Genomic DNA, 17,363 nt, shown 5'->3' with positions numbered 1-17,363 from the left:
CAATAACAAAAAAACAAACAACCCAATCCAAAAATGGGCAGAAGATCTAAATAGACATTTCTCCAAAGAAGATATACAGATTGCCAACAAACACATGAAATGATGCTCAACATCACTAATCATTAGAGAAATGCAAATCAAAACTACAATGAGGTATCACCTCACACCAGTCAGAATGGCCATCATCATAAAATCTACAAACATTAAATGCTGGAGAGCGTGTGGAGAAAAGGGAACCCTCTTGCACTGTTGGTGGGAATGTAAATTGATACAGCCACTATGGAGAACAGTATGGAGGTTCCTTAAAAAACTAACACTAGAACTACCATATGACTCAGCAATCCCACTACTGGGCATATACCCTGAGAAAACTATAATTCAAAAAGGGTCATGTACCACAATGTTCATTGCAGCTCTATTTACAATAGCCAGGACATGGAAGCAACCTAAGTGTCCATCAACAGACGAATGGATAAAGAAGGCATGGCACATATATACAATGGAATATTACTCAGCCACAAAACGAAACGAAATTGAGTTATTTGTAGTGAGGCGGATGGACCTAGAGTCTGTCATACAGAGTGAAGTAAGTCAGAAAGAGAAAAACAAATACCGTATGCTAACACATTTATACGGAATCTAAAAAAAAGAAAATGAAAAGAATGGTCATGAAGAACCTAGGGGCAAGACGGGAATAAAGACGCAGACCTACTAGAGGATGGACTTGAGGATACGGGGAAGGGGGGAAGGGTAAGCTGGGACAAAGTGAGAGAGTGGCATGGACATATATACACTACCAAACATAAAATAGATAGCTAGTGGGAAGCAGCCGCATAGCACAGGGAGATCAGCTCGGTGCTTTGTGACCACCTAGAGGGGTGGGATAGGGAGGGTGGGAGGGAGGGAGACGCAAGAGGCAAGAGATATGGGGACATATGTATGTGTAACTGATTCACTTTATTATAAAGCAGAAACTAACACACCATTGTAAAGCAATTATACTCCAATAAAGATGTTAAAAAAATAAAAAATAAAAATAAATGTAGAATATAAGCATACATATCAAACAGTTCTTATAGGACATAGATTTTGAGTAAGACTTCAATAATCTTGGATATTGAAAAATGATTAGGTCCATTACTCAGGGAACTAGGATTTTTTTTTTTTTTATCACAACTTATTTGAAACCTTGTTTTCCCTCTTGCTTAATTACAGGTAATTCACACTGATTTCCTCAGGTTTGGATTAAGCCCTCTTTAAACTTATTTATAGTCCAGAAACTTTAAGGCATTTTGATATCGAAAGTGATTCTGAATGTGTGGCTTTTTTCAGCTGCTCCCCTGTCTCGTGGTTCATTCTAAGCCATTTGCTCTGCTTAGGTGAGGGTTAAAATAATGGGAGGGGGTAGCTGCCTTTCTTCAGCAATGGAAGTAGAAGGGATAAGAACTAATGACATGGTGGTGACGTGTCTAGGCAATATGTTTTGTATGGCTGGATGGCATTAAAAACTGTGCGATTTTGCAGAAAAATTAAGATGCTGAATCTCTTTAAAAGGAAAGGCTTGTCTGGCAGCATACCTGGGTCTGGAGAAGTGAAGTCTTAGGATGGGCACATTTTGTAGGGCCTCATGGACCCTCCTTGTCTTACGTTTGTTACCATTGAAAGTCACTCTTTTGTTTCCCAGAAGAGAAATATTTCTCTGTGCCAATGTCTTCAAAAGACAAGAATTACAGAGATGACAGTGCTGTGACCCTAGATTTAAATGCCAAGAATCCTCTGGCAGGTGAAATATGTGTTACTACCAACTCTGAGATGCTGGTTTTCTTGCCAGCTAATACCTAGATCTGTTTGATCAGGGGCTTGTTTTAGCACAAATTCTTAAAGCAAAACAAAGCACAACAAAATCACCTTTTTCTCTGTAAGCTCCCTTAGCAACCCTTAGGATAAGAGAAGAAACATTCCATGACGTTTTGAAACAGGTATAAAGTAAATAGTTCTCCAGAAGTAGTCATTAAATTGGCTAGTAATAGAGGATGTGGTGAACTTCTTTTGTTCCTCAGTTAGTGATTGTTATACAAGGACTATTTTAGAATGGATAATAACCTATCAAACATACTCTACTGGAATTCTTTTTGTGGGGGGAGAAAACTTAGCAAATAATTGACTAAAACATGACATTATAATTAATCCTACCTTCATCTATGGGACATTTTAGATATGGGATAATGCAGCAGCTTCTTTTCTTTCTTCTTCACATTGAATTCCCAAATCCTTGGGCTTACCTAAAACTACAGAATTTCAGTGAAAAGTAGACTTGGGTCTTCCTTTTAAATTGTTAGACATTACAAAGGAAGTAGCAGTGGAATAATCAAATGTGAATAACCAAAAAAATGGTGACTTCATTGTCAAATGGACTACATATGCTCAGCTGTGGTGTGGCATAAAGAAGAGCTCTGAGATTTGAGAGAAGACGGGAATTCTTATCCAGACGTGATCACCAGTCAGCAGAGTGGACTTGGGAGAGTTGCTCATTCTTCTCTGGCCCATGTTTTCCATCTAAGAGACAATAGAATAGATTCTGTGAGGTCACTGAGCAAATTCAATGAGACAATAAACGTGAAAGTGCTTGATAAAATGTAAAGTCTTACAGAAATGGAGGTATACAAGAATATGTGTAGAATAACCTGTCTGTAGAATGGAGTTTCTCAAAACTCATCACACCAGGACTTTGTGCAGATCTTGGTACCCTCATCAGCAGTCCTTGCCAAGCCTGTGTGAGTGGGATGGCTTTTACATGATGAAAAAGCCTGCCCTCACTGCCCTTACTGACAGTTAAGGGCTGTGAACTTTAAGAATGAATTAGTCTCAATTTGGTCCAGTATGATTGATTTAACTCCTGAGTTAATTAAAAGCTTTGAGAGCTGGTACTTAGCCAAGTACAGTGATAAGTGCACAAAAGGTGTTCAAAATACCTGCAATTGATTGATTGCTTATGGTTATAGGACCACATAAAAAAAGATTGCTTTCAACTGACCTACTGAGGTAACCTTGTTTCTTTCTTTTCATGATGGAAAACCAACCTTCATTTACTATCAGCTGCCTTTGTAGGGAAAGGTCATAAGATGCTGATGAACTTTTGAAAACAAGAAAACTTGTAAAGATGGAGGCCAGATCCCAGCTCTCCCTCAAGGATCCAGTGCTTTTGTTGGAGGAGAAATACTGAGATGGGTCTTGTTCCTGGTCAGGGTAGACTCTGTCCTGTAGGCCAGAGTAGTTGACATCTAGATGGACCAATGCTGCAGTGCCCTGCCAGTTGTGCCCACCTGAGATCAGGTATAATGGGCACTCATAAAATACTCCCTCCAAATACTGACATGCCATGCTTAATTCAGTGAGATATTTTTTACCTTCTCCTGGCAATGCCAAGGCTTCTTTAGAATTGGGGGACATTATCTTTGTCCCAGAGAATCCATGGCAGGGGATTGTGGATGATCCCTTTCTTGTTTCCTGAGAATGTTGGGGATTCTGTATCAGCCAAGATGTCATTACTCAATCACAGGCACCAGAATGATGAAAAGTACTGATATCTGAGTCAAGTGCCCTCCCCTGTCTTTCAGATTGGTTCAGAAGGAAGAGGCATTTCTACTAAAAAAAAATATCAGGGAATGGTAGCTCAAAAATCAAGAGTGGCTGCTCTTTATCTGGAGTAGCAATTACCCACACCATTGTGGGGTAAGACTATTGTGCTATTAAGACTCTCCCACCAACACATCAGTGGTTCCCTTGAATTTTGCCCACTGCTGGAAGTCTTAAATGTTCAAATACCATATTCTACCTTAAAAATACATTGTTTGCAGGGTGTGTGTAACACTAAGACCTAGGGAAAGGGCTTTGCCACTAGAAGCTGAAATTATTTCCAGCTGTGGGGATAAAAGGAAAATGGAAGAACTTGGTAGGCAGTTTCCATGGAAATAAGAATAGACAGTCACAGACAGAGTAATAAAGTAGATTACACAGACTGACCATCATTTATTTTAATAAACACCAAACTCTTTTGACATATCTTGGAATTTCCTTCAAACGTATAGTTTTTATTATTCCCTATTCATTCATCTATTGTGACTAGTGATTAAACTCCTAAGATGAAAACACTTTGTTTGGCTTGTTTGGGGCACCAGGTAGGAAGAGGGGGGATAAAGAGCCAGAACTTTATTCTGACTTTTGTCTTCCAGGGAAAAGACTCTCAGGACAATGTGGGTAGTGACAGCTGGGAAGAGATGACAGGTCAAAAGGGGGACGCTCAGTAAGTCTTGAAAAGGAAGGCTGATGACCAGGGCTGGAGAGTTACCTGATCGCCCTGTTACTTGGGGTGAAAAAATTTGCCCCCTGTAGTTTAATGCAAATTCTATAGCCTGTAAAAACAACAGCAATAATAATATTATCTGTTAAGATGGTTGATTGATGTATTGTTTCCATAATCTTATCTGAAGTGATAACTAAAGCATCTTGAAAAACTGCTTTTTTTATTGCCATTTAACAGACATTCTAAGTAAAAACATTGTGCTTTTCTAAGCAAATACAATTTCACAGAATATCGCCCAACCAGGTTGCCATCACAAAGGGTCTCCACGCAGCAATTCCTAAACTGCCAATTTTTTTAAGGATTCAAGAGTTCTCTTTATTTTATTAAAATAAAATGGTATTTCAAGGTTTGATGGCTGACACAGATGATCTCTCCTATTCCTTTCAGCTCTAAATGTCTATGATTCTACTTATTTCATCCTAGAAAATAGCAACCTTAGCATATGAAGCATGGATGTGTAAACTTGTTTCTTTTCAGTTTTTTATAGTAAGATATATATAGTAAAATTTAACATCTTAATTTTTAAAGCTATAATTCAGTGGCGTTAAATGCATTCACAACATTGTGCAACCACGATCACTATTCACTACCAGAATTTTTTCATTCTCCCAAACAGCTGCTCTGCAATCATTAATCAATAACTCCCTATTTGCCACTCCTCATAACCCCTTTTAACCTCTGTTCTACTTTCTGTCTCTATGAATGTGCCTATTCTAAGTACCTCCTAGAAATAGAATCATATACAATATTTTCCCATTTGTGTCTGGTTTATTTCACATAGCATAATGTTTCCAAGGTTCATGCATGTTGTAACATGTATCAGAATTTCATTTCTTTTTAAGACTGAATAATACTCCATTGTATGTGTATGCCACATTTGCTTATCCATAAATCTGTTGATGAACATTGGGCTGTTTCCACCCTTTGGCTATTGTGAATAATGCTGCCAGAAACTTTGGTATACAGGTGTCTGTTTGAGTCCCTGCTTTCAATTTCGGATATATACCCAGAAGTGAAATTGTTGCGTCATATGGTAATTCTATGTTTAACTTTCTGAGGAACCGCCAAACTTTTCCACAGTGGCTGCATCATTTTACATTCCCACCTGCAATGAATTGGGTTCCAATTTCTCCACATTTTCACCAATACTTGTTGGGTTTTTCATTTGCTTGTTTGTTTTGGATAATAGCCATCCTAATGAGTGTGAAGTGCTATTTTATTGTGGTTTTGATTTGCATTTTCCTAATGACTAGTGATTTTGAGCATCTTTTCATGTACTTATTGGCCATTTGTTTATCTTCTTTGGAGAAACACCTGTTTAAGTACTTCGTCCATTTTTCAATTGGGTTGTTTTTTGTTGTTGTGATTACTGAGATGTAGGAGTTCTTTATATATTATGGATATTAATTCCTTATTGGATATATGATTTGCAAGTATTTTCTTCAACTCTGTGTGCTGTCTTTTACACTCTTAATAGTGTCCTTTGATATACAAAAGTTTTTAAAATTCTGATGAGGTACAAGGTATCTTTTTCTTTTTTCAATCCAGTGTCATGGAGATTTCTCCTATGTTGTCTGCCAAGAGTTTTAGAGTTTTATCTCTTACATTTAGATGTGGAAATAAAAAAATATTGCCTGCTATATCAGTAAACAAAGGATGTTACAGCCATTAAGCCATCACATTACAGCTGACCTGATGGTGGCCCTGAGGGAACTTAGGGTGGAAACAGGATGCCCACCACCTAGCAGTCAACTGCTGCAGCCTCGGGGGACTCAGGATGAGAAGGCACAGGATGCAGGCCCCAGATAGCTGAGGTGCATATCAAAGGAATGATTTCAGTGAGCCCAGACTCTTACATCTTCCCATTCATAGAAAAGAACTAAATTCCTTAACTTGAGATATCTAGTTTTCATTAATTAACAGTAATCTGTTGATGTTCCAACTACCTGGTCTTTGTTGCAAAAACTCCTATATACACTGGCTCCCACCCTTGCCTCTTCAGAGCTGTATCTCAGAGTTATCTGAGATGCTGTTTTCTGGGCTTAAGTCCTCAGATTTATCCACCAAGGAAAACGTAACTCTCAACTTCTAGGTTGTGCATATCTTTTTCAGTCGACAGATGTAAATGTAAGATTTGGTCAATTTCAGTTAATTTTTCTATATGGTGTAAGCTAAAGGTCCAACTTCAATCTTTTGCATATGAATATCCAATTTTCACAGCACCCTTTGTGGAAAAGACTGTTCTTTCCCCATTGAATTCATATGGAATCTTAGAGGACCCCAAGTCATCAAGACTACCTTGAAAAGGAAGAACAAAGTTGGAAGACATACTTCCTGATTTCAAAACTTAGTACAAAGCTACTGTAGTCAAAACAATGTGGTCCTGACCTAAAAACAGACATATAGACCATTGAAATAGAATAGAAATAAGCCCTCACATATAGGGTCAAATGATTTTCAACAAGGATTCCAGTTGTTTTTAAGTCAAGGTTCATTTATATAACCATTGTGATTCTGACAGAGCTTGAAAGTTCCCTGCAGACACCCTTGGGACAGTTGCAGCTCCATCTCTGCTGAAACCTACACCTTCCAAACAGGGCCCTCATGCCCTTATAGTAGGCTAGGCTCCTCCCTAGTATGAGACAGTGGAAACGGTCAAGGCAGGGACACAGGGATACAGGTTTAGATCAGGGGTCAGCAAACTATTGCTCATGGGCTCAAAGTGGCCCACAGCTTATTTTGTAAAGAAAATGATATTTTAATACAGTCATACTTACTCACTTATGCATTGTCCATGGTTGTTTTTGTAAGACGGAGTAGAGTCATCCTGACAGACACTGTATGGCCCATAAAACTTAAATTATTCACTATTTATTCTTTATACAAAAGTTTGTTGACCTCTGGTCTCTAGGTAGAGTTAGAAAAATGAGAGTTGTTAGGAATATTTTTTCAAATACAAAGAATGTAAATATATTCAGAAAAAGATTGCATTCTTATTATCTTTTGATTTTTCACCTTGATTCTCATGATATTAATATTTGAACATGGCTAAGATTAATCTACACAGACAATATTCTTTTCATTAATATATTGCTAAATGATATTTGATAGTACATTTGAAGTGGAATATAAAACAATCTAATTTTGCTCAGAAATCCACCCTGAACGTTTTTTGCTTAAGTACATTTTATTTTCCTTAAGTTCTCAGATCAAATAGACATCTAAATTGTACCTTCACTATTATAGTTCTGCTTCAAAGAGTATAATAAATAGATTTAAAGAATAAAATTGGAGATTTCATCTGCACAAGGAACTCTTGAGCATTACATTTGTGGAATATGTTTATGACTGTTTTAATTTGTCTTTCATTAGTCACAGGAGAGTCATACTCCAGGAAGATATGAGTCTGAAATTCAGTTGATCTTAAGAGTCTAGTACTCTCAGACTTCCCTGGTGGCACAGTGGTAAAGAATCCACCTGTGAATACAGGGGACATGGGTTTGATCCCTGGTCCAGGAAGATCCCACATGCCATGGAGCAACTAAGCCTGTGTGCCACAACTACTGAGCCAGCATGCTGCAACTACTGAAGCCTGCACACCTAGAGCCTGTGCTCCGCAATAAGAGAAGCCACCACAATGAGAAGCCCGCGCACAGCAACAAAGAGTAGCCCCCGCTCGCTGCAACTAGAGAGAAAGCCTGTGCACAGCAACGAAGACCCAATGCAATTACAAAAAAAAAAGGGGGGTCTAGTACTCTCTAAAGGGAAGATTTTTAAAAAACAAAAAGCAAAAAACACAGAAGTGTGTTCCTTTTTTAACCCAGCCATTTTTCCTAAAGGGAAAACTGGTAACATTTCCAGGTGGCCTAAAATTCTGGTTAGTAAAGACATCTGGAGAGGAATTCCGTTCAATTAATAATAAGCAGACAAAAAAAACAGGTATCCCTACAGCTTCAACCCAGATCAATGGCTCTTCCTAGAAAATGCTTGGTTGTAATTGGCAGAGATTTTTTAATTCCAACACATCTCATGCTGGAGCTACAACCTCACTGTGCTTTAGTCCTAGGCCACCCTAAATCCATGCAAGCTGCACACCTCCACATGCCTTCCTTTCCAGACTGCTTTGCACTTCCCAATACAGGTGCTGTGGGCCCTGGAAGCTGCCTACAAGCAGGGAAGGATAATTGTTACCTCTAAACTATCACATTAAGTCATTTGTTATAAATGAAGAAAGATAACTTAACCTTTTGCAGTTGATACCTTGGATGATAGCATTTCCTGTACAACAGAATTTCCTGGCACCATTGTCAGAAACCATATATGGAGCCATAAATACCTTAGATCTAAGTCAGTGGGGGTTTCCGGCCTCCTGACCATTAAAGGCCCCCTGGAATTTTTCAGTTTGTTTTTATAGTATACATATTCCTTTTTGTCTTGCATCCTTCACCAAACAATTATTTTGAGCTTTACACGTGTTACGTGCATCATTATTAGTTCATTTTTATTGCTGTATAGCATTCCATGCTATGGCTATACCACAATTTGTTTATCCATTCATGTGTTGATGGGCATTTTGTTGTTGCCAGTTTTAGGCCATTACAAATATTGATAAAACTGTTATGAACATTTGTGTATAAATCTTTGTATGAACTTAAGTTTTCTTTTCACTTGAGCCATCTTACATGTCTAAGAGGAAAGGGAGCCATCATATGGTAGGGGAAAGTACGTTAACTTTTAAAATACTGTTTTCCAAAGTGATTATACCATTTAACATTTCTACCAGCAGCTTCTGAGAGTTTTACTTCCTTCACATCCATGCCAAAACTTGGTCTAGTCAGTCTTTTTAATTTTAGACATTCTTATAAGTGTAGTGATATGACATTGTGGTTTTAATTTGTATTTATTTAATAACTAATGTTTGACATTTTTTCAGTGTTTATCATTTATATATCTTCTTTAGTAAAATGTCTTCTCAAATTTTTGCATATTTTTAATTTAGTTGTCACTGTTGTTTTTTTGAGTTTTGAGAGTTCTTTATATATTCTGGGTATAAGACCTTTTTCAGATATATAATTTGCAAATATTTTCTCTCAGTCTGTGACTAACAGCGTCTATTGAAAAGCAGAAGTTTTTGATTTTGATGAAGTCCAACTTGCTGAATTTTTTATATGGCTCACACTTTTTGATTCATTTCATATCTAAGAAACCTCTGCCTAACTCAAAGCTAGAAGGACTTCTCATCTAGGAGATGGGTAGTTTTAGGTTTTTCATTTTGGTCTATGATCATTTGAGTTATCTTTTTAACATGGCTCAAAGTGTAGATCATAGTTTATTTTTATTTTTTTTGTATGTGTTTACCTAATTGTTCCAGCACAATTTGTTGAAGACACAGTTCTGTTTCCACTGGATTGTATTTGCACTTTTGTCAAAAATCAATTGTCTATATATGTGTGGTTCAATTACTGGACTCTATTCAGTTACACTGGTCTATTTGTCGTCTCGATGCCAATACCATACTCTCTCATTACTAGAGTTTTGTAATTAATCTTGAAATCGGGAAGTGTTAGGCCTCTAACTTTGTTCTTTTTCAAAATTGTTTCTGTTGTTCTGGGTCCTATGCATTCTCATATGAATTTTAGAATTGGTTTTTCAACTTTTACAAATAACAGAACAAAATCTCCTGGAGCTTTGATTGGGAGTATATTGACTTTGTAGATCAGTTTGAGGAGAATGACAACTTTACAATACTGAACCGGTCAGCCTATGAACAATCTGTATTTCTCCATTTATTTAGGTTTTCCTCAATTTCTCTCAGCAAAGATCGTTCAGGTTTTCATGTACAGAAGTTGTATATCTTGTGTAAGATTTATCCCAAAATATCTGATATTTTTCGATGTTACTGAAAATTTTATTTTTTAATTTCAATTTCAATTTCTGAATGTTAGTTGCTTTTATTTTATTTTATGTTATGTTATTCAGTTAGGGTAATAACATTGATGGTGAATCTTATGGCCACGGTAAGAGAATATTCCCTTTCTTTTTAAATTTTTAAAAAAAAAATTTTTGGCCATGCCACACAGCATGTGGGATCTCTTAGTTCCCCGACCAGGGATCAAACCCACGCCCCGCTGCATTGAAAGAGCGGAGAGTCTTAACCACTGGACTGCCAGGGAAGTCCCTAGTTGCTTTTACATAGAAAGAGGTTGGTGTTCTTTTGTTTGTTTTTGTTTTTGTTTTTGGTAGAGGCAAGTAGTAAATGTGGACCATGTGTAACTGTTTCATATTCTTTTTTTTTTAACTTTGAAAATGTAAAAACAAAGAAAGTTATGAACATCATGGAAATAGACCTTAAAATTAATAAATCTGATGGTTTTATTGAAAACAAAAATGTAAAAACAATTCTTAGCTCATAGGCTGTACAAAAACAGGTTTTAGGCCAGGTTTGGCACATGGGCTGTGGTTTGCTTACTCTCAAAGTAGAGTATAATGGATTTTTGTACACTGATCTTGTATCCTGCAAACTTTCTAAACTTGCTTATTCTTGTAACTTTTTTTTTTTTTTTTTTGGTAGATATTGACATGATTCTATTCTTGACTAAACTTTAGTAGGGTTCCCCCAAGCCCTCTAGGCTTTGATCTTGGCATATGTCCTTGTCAGGCCTGCAAGCAGCAAGAATCTTGTTAAGCCAGTTTATAGAAAACCCCTCACCGTTGATATATGATCATTCTAGATATCTGACCAAATTCTTTATCCCCCTTGTGATATCTGATCACCCTGGCCTGTGTTCAGCCAGACTTCTGTCAGATCAGTTTAGCCAGAACCCTCCTTACCCCTGATGTTTCCTCTGAGTAAATTTCTACCCACTGACCCCCATCCTGCAAAAATGCTCACTTGTCCATGCTGTATTCAGAATTAAGTCCAGTTCTATCCTTAAGTCTCTTTTCCTTATTCAGTATGCTGAATAAAATATGTTCTCATTGTTTTAACTTCTGTTCAGCGATGGTTTTGACAATACCATCAAATTTTCTACATAGAAAATGATGCTGTCTGCAAACAAAGAAAGCTTTGTTTTTTATTTCCAAACGAGATACTCTTTATTTCTTTTTCTTGCCTGATTGCACTATATAGTGTTAAATAGAAATGATGAAAATGAACATCCGTATGTTGTTCCTGATCTTGAATCTTGGAGGAAACACATTCATCGTTTTCCACTTAGTATAATACCAATCCTAGGTTTTTCATAGATGTTTTTCTTCAGGTTGAGAAAGTTCCCTTCTATTCCAAGTTTGATAAAAATTTTCATTAGGAATGAATGGTGTTTTTTTTTTTCAAATATTTTTCTATTATTTCTTTTTAAGTATATTAATATTAGTGAATCACATTGATTTTCAAATATGCAAACAAACTTTCATTCCTGGCATAAACTCCACTTGGTTGGGGGGTATTGTCATTGTTATATATTGTTGGATTTGATATCCTAAAACTTTGTTCATAATATTTGAATATATATTTATTAGGGATATTGATATATACTTTTGTTTATATTTTTTCTTTTCTCATAATGGTTTTATGCTTGGCATCAGGGTAATACTGGCTTTATAGAACGATATTGTAAAGATTCCTTCCTTTTCAATTTTCTGAGTTTCTGTGGGTTTAGTATTATGTCTTCCTTAAATATTTGGTAAAATTTACCAGTAAAGTCATCTGGGCCTGGAGTTTTCTCTGTGGGAAGATTGTACACTAGAATAATGTAGTTAAACTACTGCAATGTCTTTTACAGATAACTATTCAGGTTATCTATATCTTCTTCAACAAGTTTTGATTTTTTGTGTGTGTCTTTCAAGGAATTTGCTCATTTCTTCTATGTTATCAAATTTATTGACATAGAATTGTTTGTATTATTCCTTTTTTATCTTTCTCATCTTTGTAGCATCTGTGGTGAAGTTACCTCTCCCATTTCTGATATTGTTAATTTTTGGCTTCCCTCTTGTTTCCTGAGGTTTGTCGATATTATTGATCTTTTCAACAAACCAACTCTTAGTTCAAATATTTTCTGTATTGTTTTCTGCCTTGTATTTCATTGCTTTCTGCACTGATTTTTTTCAGTAGTATTCCATTGTACATATGTTTACCACATCTTCTTTATTTATTCATCTGTTGAAAAAGCAACTTAGGTTGCTTCCACATCTTGGCAATTGTAAATAATGCTGCTATGAATATTAGGGTACATGTATAATATCTTTTTGAATTACTGTGTTTGTTTTTCTCTGATATATACCCAGAAGTGGAATTGCTGGATCATATGGTAGTTCTGTTTTTAATTTTCTGAGAAAACTAGATTGGAGCAATTTAAACAAGAAGACATCCTACACTCATTGGGAATCTCAGCTGCGTTAGGTTTATGTTCTCCTCCACTCACCTCATTTTTTAAAAAATTTTACTTTATATTGGAGTATAGATGATTACCAATGTTGTGTTAATTTCAGGTGTACAGCAAAGGGATTCAGTTATATTGATACATACACATGTATCTATTCTTTTTCAAATTCTTTTCCCATTTAGGTTATTACAGAATACTGAGCAGAGTTCCCTGTGCTATACAGTAGGCCCTAGTTGGTTATCTATTTTAAATACAGCAGTGTGTACATGTCAATCCCAAATTCCCAATCTATCCCTCCCCACCACCCTTCCCCACTGGTAACCATAAGTTCATTCTCTATGTCTGTGAGTTTATTTCTGTTTTGTAAATAAGTCCATTTGCATCATTTTTTTTTAGATTCTGCATATAAACGATATCATATGATATTTGTCTTTCTCTGTCTGACTTAATTATCATACTGAATGCACACATCTTAATTATTTCCTCTTTTTGGCTTACTTTAGGTCGAATTTTCTCTTTTTTCCTTTTCTTATTTCTTAAGGTGGAGTCTGAGATCATTGATTGAGACCTTTCTTTTCTTTGAATATAGGTGATTTATGATATATATTTTCCAGTAAATACAGCTTTAGCAGCATCCTACAAATTCTGATGCTGCATTTTATTTTCCTTCAATGCAGAATATTTTCTACTTTCCATTTTGATTTATTTTACAAAAATTCCTGTTAGTTGGTATTTTTCAATTATATGTCTTTTGGGGTTAATAATTTTAAACATGGTATTTTCTCCAAATGGCATGCTTCCATCTAAGTTTTTCTTCATGTGAAGTCATGAACTGCATTTGTATCCACCTAAAATTACCTCTTGGACTTAGAACTTGCCATTTGCAACACCCTTCCTGTGAGGTCAGAGATAGCTATTGTAGAGGAGTCTTTCATTCTGCCCTGGTGTGATTGATATAACACCCAAGTGTTTTACTGTGTGATGAGAGATGCTACTTGGCAAGCCATTGATTTTATTCAATTTAACACATCTATTACCCTCCAGTTTCAAGATCACTGGACCCAGGGATAACTTGGGAAGGACAAAAGATGTAAAGATTTTTTCTGAAAACTTAAATGTCTTCTAAGCTACAAAACATGTATTACCAAATTTGGTAATTATTAGTTTTTAAACCTACAGAATACTGATAGAGAATAGTGGCATATTATGCATTCCTTTTTCATTCCTCATCAAAATTCTGTCTTCTAGAATCTCTTTGATACTCAGGATGCCTGAGGACCCTTTATGTTGGGTGGGGAGTTGTTCATTTAATCTTTAACTCAACATAAGAGAGCTTTATTTTCCCAAAGAACAAAGACTCCTTGTTTTGCTGTGCAGGGTCCCCAGGTCAGCATTCCCATTGCGCTTAAGGTCTGTATTTGGACACGTGGACTTTGCAAAATAGTCCTGCCACCTCTAGCGCTTTAATCTTGAAGTTAGGGCCAGATGGATCCTTCCAATTTTTGCTTTGTGAGGAGGGAACAGCACTTGTAGAGCATAATAGCAAGGGGACTGAGAAGCCAGCCTGAAGGATAGCTCCAGGGAGAGGGAGCCCTTTGATGCAGGGGAGCTGGCCTTCCTGGTGTGAATTAACACCCAAGCTACCCCAATACCAGTGTCAGGGCATCCTTACAGAATCTTGTTCTTGCCAACATTGTGCCACCAATAAAAGCTCATCAACTCCGTAGGGAAGTCTCCTGCTCCCCATCTGTTATGTTGACCTCTTTGTTCCTTCTTCCCATCCCTACCTTTGTGGGACCCAGGCCCGGGCCATCCTGCTGACCTGCATCCATGGTTTCCATTTCCAGAATCAGCTAGGCAGCAGCTGGATTCTAGATAATGAACTTACCAAACAACAGCTAAACAGCCAGCTCCGGGTCTCCACCTTCAATTGTCACAAAATCAATCTGCAATCTAAAGATTATTCTGTCTTTGCTGGCATACTCTCAAGAACTGTTTTGTATTCATAGACTTTTATTGCTTATTTTGTTAAGTTTTCAGTGTTGGTAAATATTTCACAAGTTAGACAACAAACAATTTTATGTCAAGGGCTAGAACTTGTACAGAGAGAACGTACTTTGTCTTAAGTTTTGGAATATGTTTATTAACATCACAGTAGGATTGTGATTTGCCAATTGGAAGTGGGTTTTAGTCACAGCATCTTTATTTGCCATCCTTGTATCATTCCCGTAAAATTTCATCACTGTCTACTACTCAGACCTAGATACCATGTGTGTTTTCTTCAATAGTTAAAATACATAAATGTAAACATTTTATGTTTGTGTGAATGTTTTATGTTCATGTAAATACTTTATGTTTTTGTAAAGGATTCTGTAGTGCATGGGAAAACCTCCTGTGTCAAGGAGACTCTTTGGCGATCAGAGAGTAACTGGGCAGAGTTGGGATGCAGTACCAGGTCATCCGATGCTAATGTTCTTAGCATTCTTTCCAGCTCATTGTGCTGTTCTTATCTTCAGAAGCAGGCAGGAATACTTTGCCATTTTCACATTTTTTTTTTCTACAGGAATATTTTATTTGCCGTACGATTAGGATGATAAGGAAGATTTGTTGCCCTCTTCTGCAGAGGCTGTTTCATGTCACATTTTATAGACATATGTTATCACATAGATACAATAACAAGCTTGTTATAATGTTGGCATCAACAGTGATACCAGGAAGATTTGAGAGGCAGTGACACCAAGTGAAGGCAGAGACATTTTAGCCAAGCATCCCTGACTATTTTGGAAGGGTTTTCTTGGGAACATGCAATGATTATGCTTCTGGGAGCGTCATCTGGAGAGACAGGTTAGCACCATAGCAAGAGTGGGAGGCAGGTGCCAACTGGGTGAATCCCAAGAGAAGCCCTGCAGTCAGAGACAGCATTAGAATTTAGGATTCTTCTATGGCAAAACAACAGTGCCTGATCTCACAGCCCTGCAGCTCTGTCCTTAGAACCCTGCCCACCTATGTAGAACTGCTCTGCTGGCTCTCTGTCAGGCCTCTACTGCAGATGTGTGCCAGGGTCCAGTCCAGGAGGTCCCCCTCCTCCTAAGGTTGCCTGGCCAACCTTCCCATGTCTTAAGGTCCCAATCCAATATTACCTTTGTTACTGAACTCAGGTTCAGCTGTTCTTCACTCAAGAATCCAATACTAAGAGACAAGTATTGGGCAAAAGGAAAGATAGCTTTACTGAGGAAGCTGGCAATCCTGGGGAGAAGGTGGACTCATGCTTGGAGATTACATAGGGAAAAGAGGAAAGGCTATGTGCTGGGGAGGGGACAATCTTCTATTTTCAGAGATGATTGTCTTGGTCATGTGATTCCAAGTAGCCATCAAGTCTTGCTTGCAGCTGGAACATTACCTAAGTCATAAATCTCTTGCTAGCTAGTCCTAAAAAGCAAGAAACAAGGAACAAAGACAAATTGTTGAGGGTCCCTAGTTACAGTCTCACTGCCTCAGTTACAATCCCCACTGTCAGATTTTCCTCCCATTTCTATAGAAAAGGGATGAAGGTGTGTTTTCTGTAACTTCTTCAAGCTGAGCATGGGTGACAAAAGATTCTTAGAGTGGAAGGATCTAACGTGGTGTAAGAAATAGTCTTTGGTTCCACTACATGCTGGTTGAGATTCCAGAAGAGGCATCTCTTTACTAACCTTTTTTAGTAATTCTTTTGTAAAGAGCTGTCATGCCAATTAAGACCCCCTTGTCTAGAAGATAAAACCCCACAATAATGAGTAAAAGAGTTAGTTCCAACTTAAGGATTCCTTCAAGCCTTAACCTAATCCCAGTGGGAATCTAAGAAACCTGGGTTAGTAAACCAATCCCATCCACCTTGAAATAGGGGAGTATGGTAGTCTTACAGTGGAGGATTACTGGACTGAATGTCGCTATTATGACATAGTATGAGTGTGTTTCATGTTTGGTAATTGCAATCATCGTTGCTTTCGTTGTGGTCATCCATTTACAATGCTTGGTGTCAGTTTATTTCTCTTTTGTAAAAATAAAATACAGTGTGTGTGTGTGTGAAAAAAATTAAAAAGAAAAAAAAGTCTCTTGGAGCCAAGTGGCCTGCTGACAAAGAGCAGCAGGAGGGGGCTGTGTGCAGAATGGCACAGTCAACCGGAAACTGGTCATGCGGTGGTCTGTCAGCATCATCTTGATTGTTTTAAGCGAAGTTAATCTTCAACTCAGAGTTTGTTCCCATTGTCATGAGGCCAGTTCTTGGAATTGTGCAAGCCATAGATTCAGTACTGCTTGAGATGAAGCAGCTTATATATCATGGCTACATGGTCATCATGCAGTTAGAGTTTTCCCTCTGGTGGTGGTTATGGTATCTGCAAAACAACTCAGGAATGTGTATCGGACACTGTTATCAATGTCCTTCAGAGAGGAACTAAAGATTCTGTGACTCTACTGTCATAATCAGTAATTGCTTGAGCCTGCTCTTTTGTGACTTGGGGGAGGCCTGGGAGGCTACAGCTTTTCTACAAACAGGAAACAAGGCCCATAGTGGGGCTTTTGTTCCTGGGAGGGCCCCATGGCATCTTTCTTGATTTCACCTTCTCTGTGAGGCCTGTCCT

The sequence above is a fragment of the Eschrichtius robustus genome, chromosome 10 (genome assembly GCF_028021215.1).
Source record: "Eschrichtius robustus isolate mEscRob2 chromosome 10, mEscRob2.pri, whole genome shotgun sequence".
In the NCBI taxonomy this organism is placed as follows: Eukaryota; Metazoa; Chordata; class Mammalia; order Artiodactyla; family Eschrichtiidae; genus Eschrichtius; species Eschrichtius robustus.
This window is presented reverse-complemented; position numbering follows the sequence as displayed.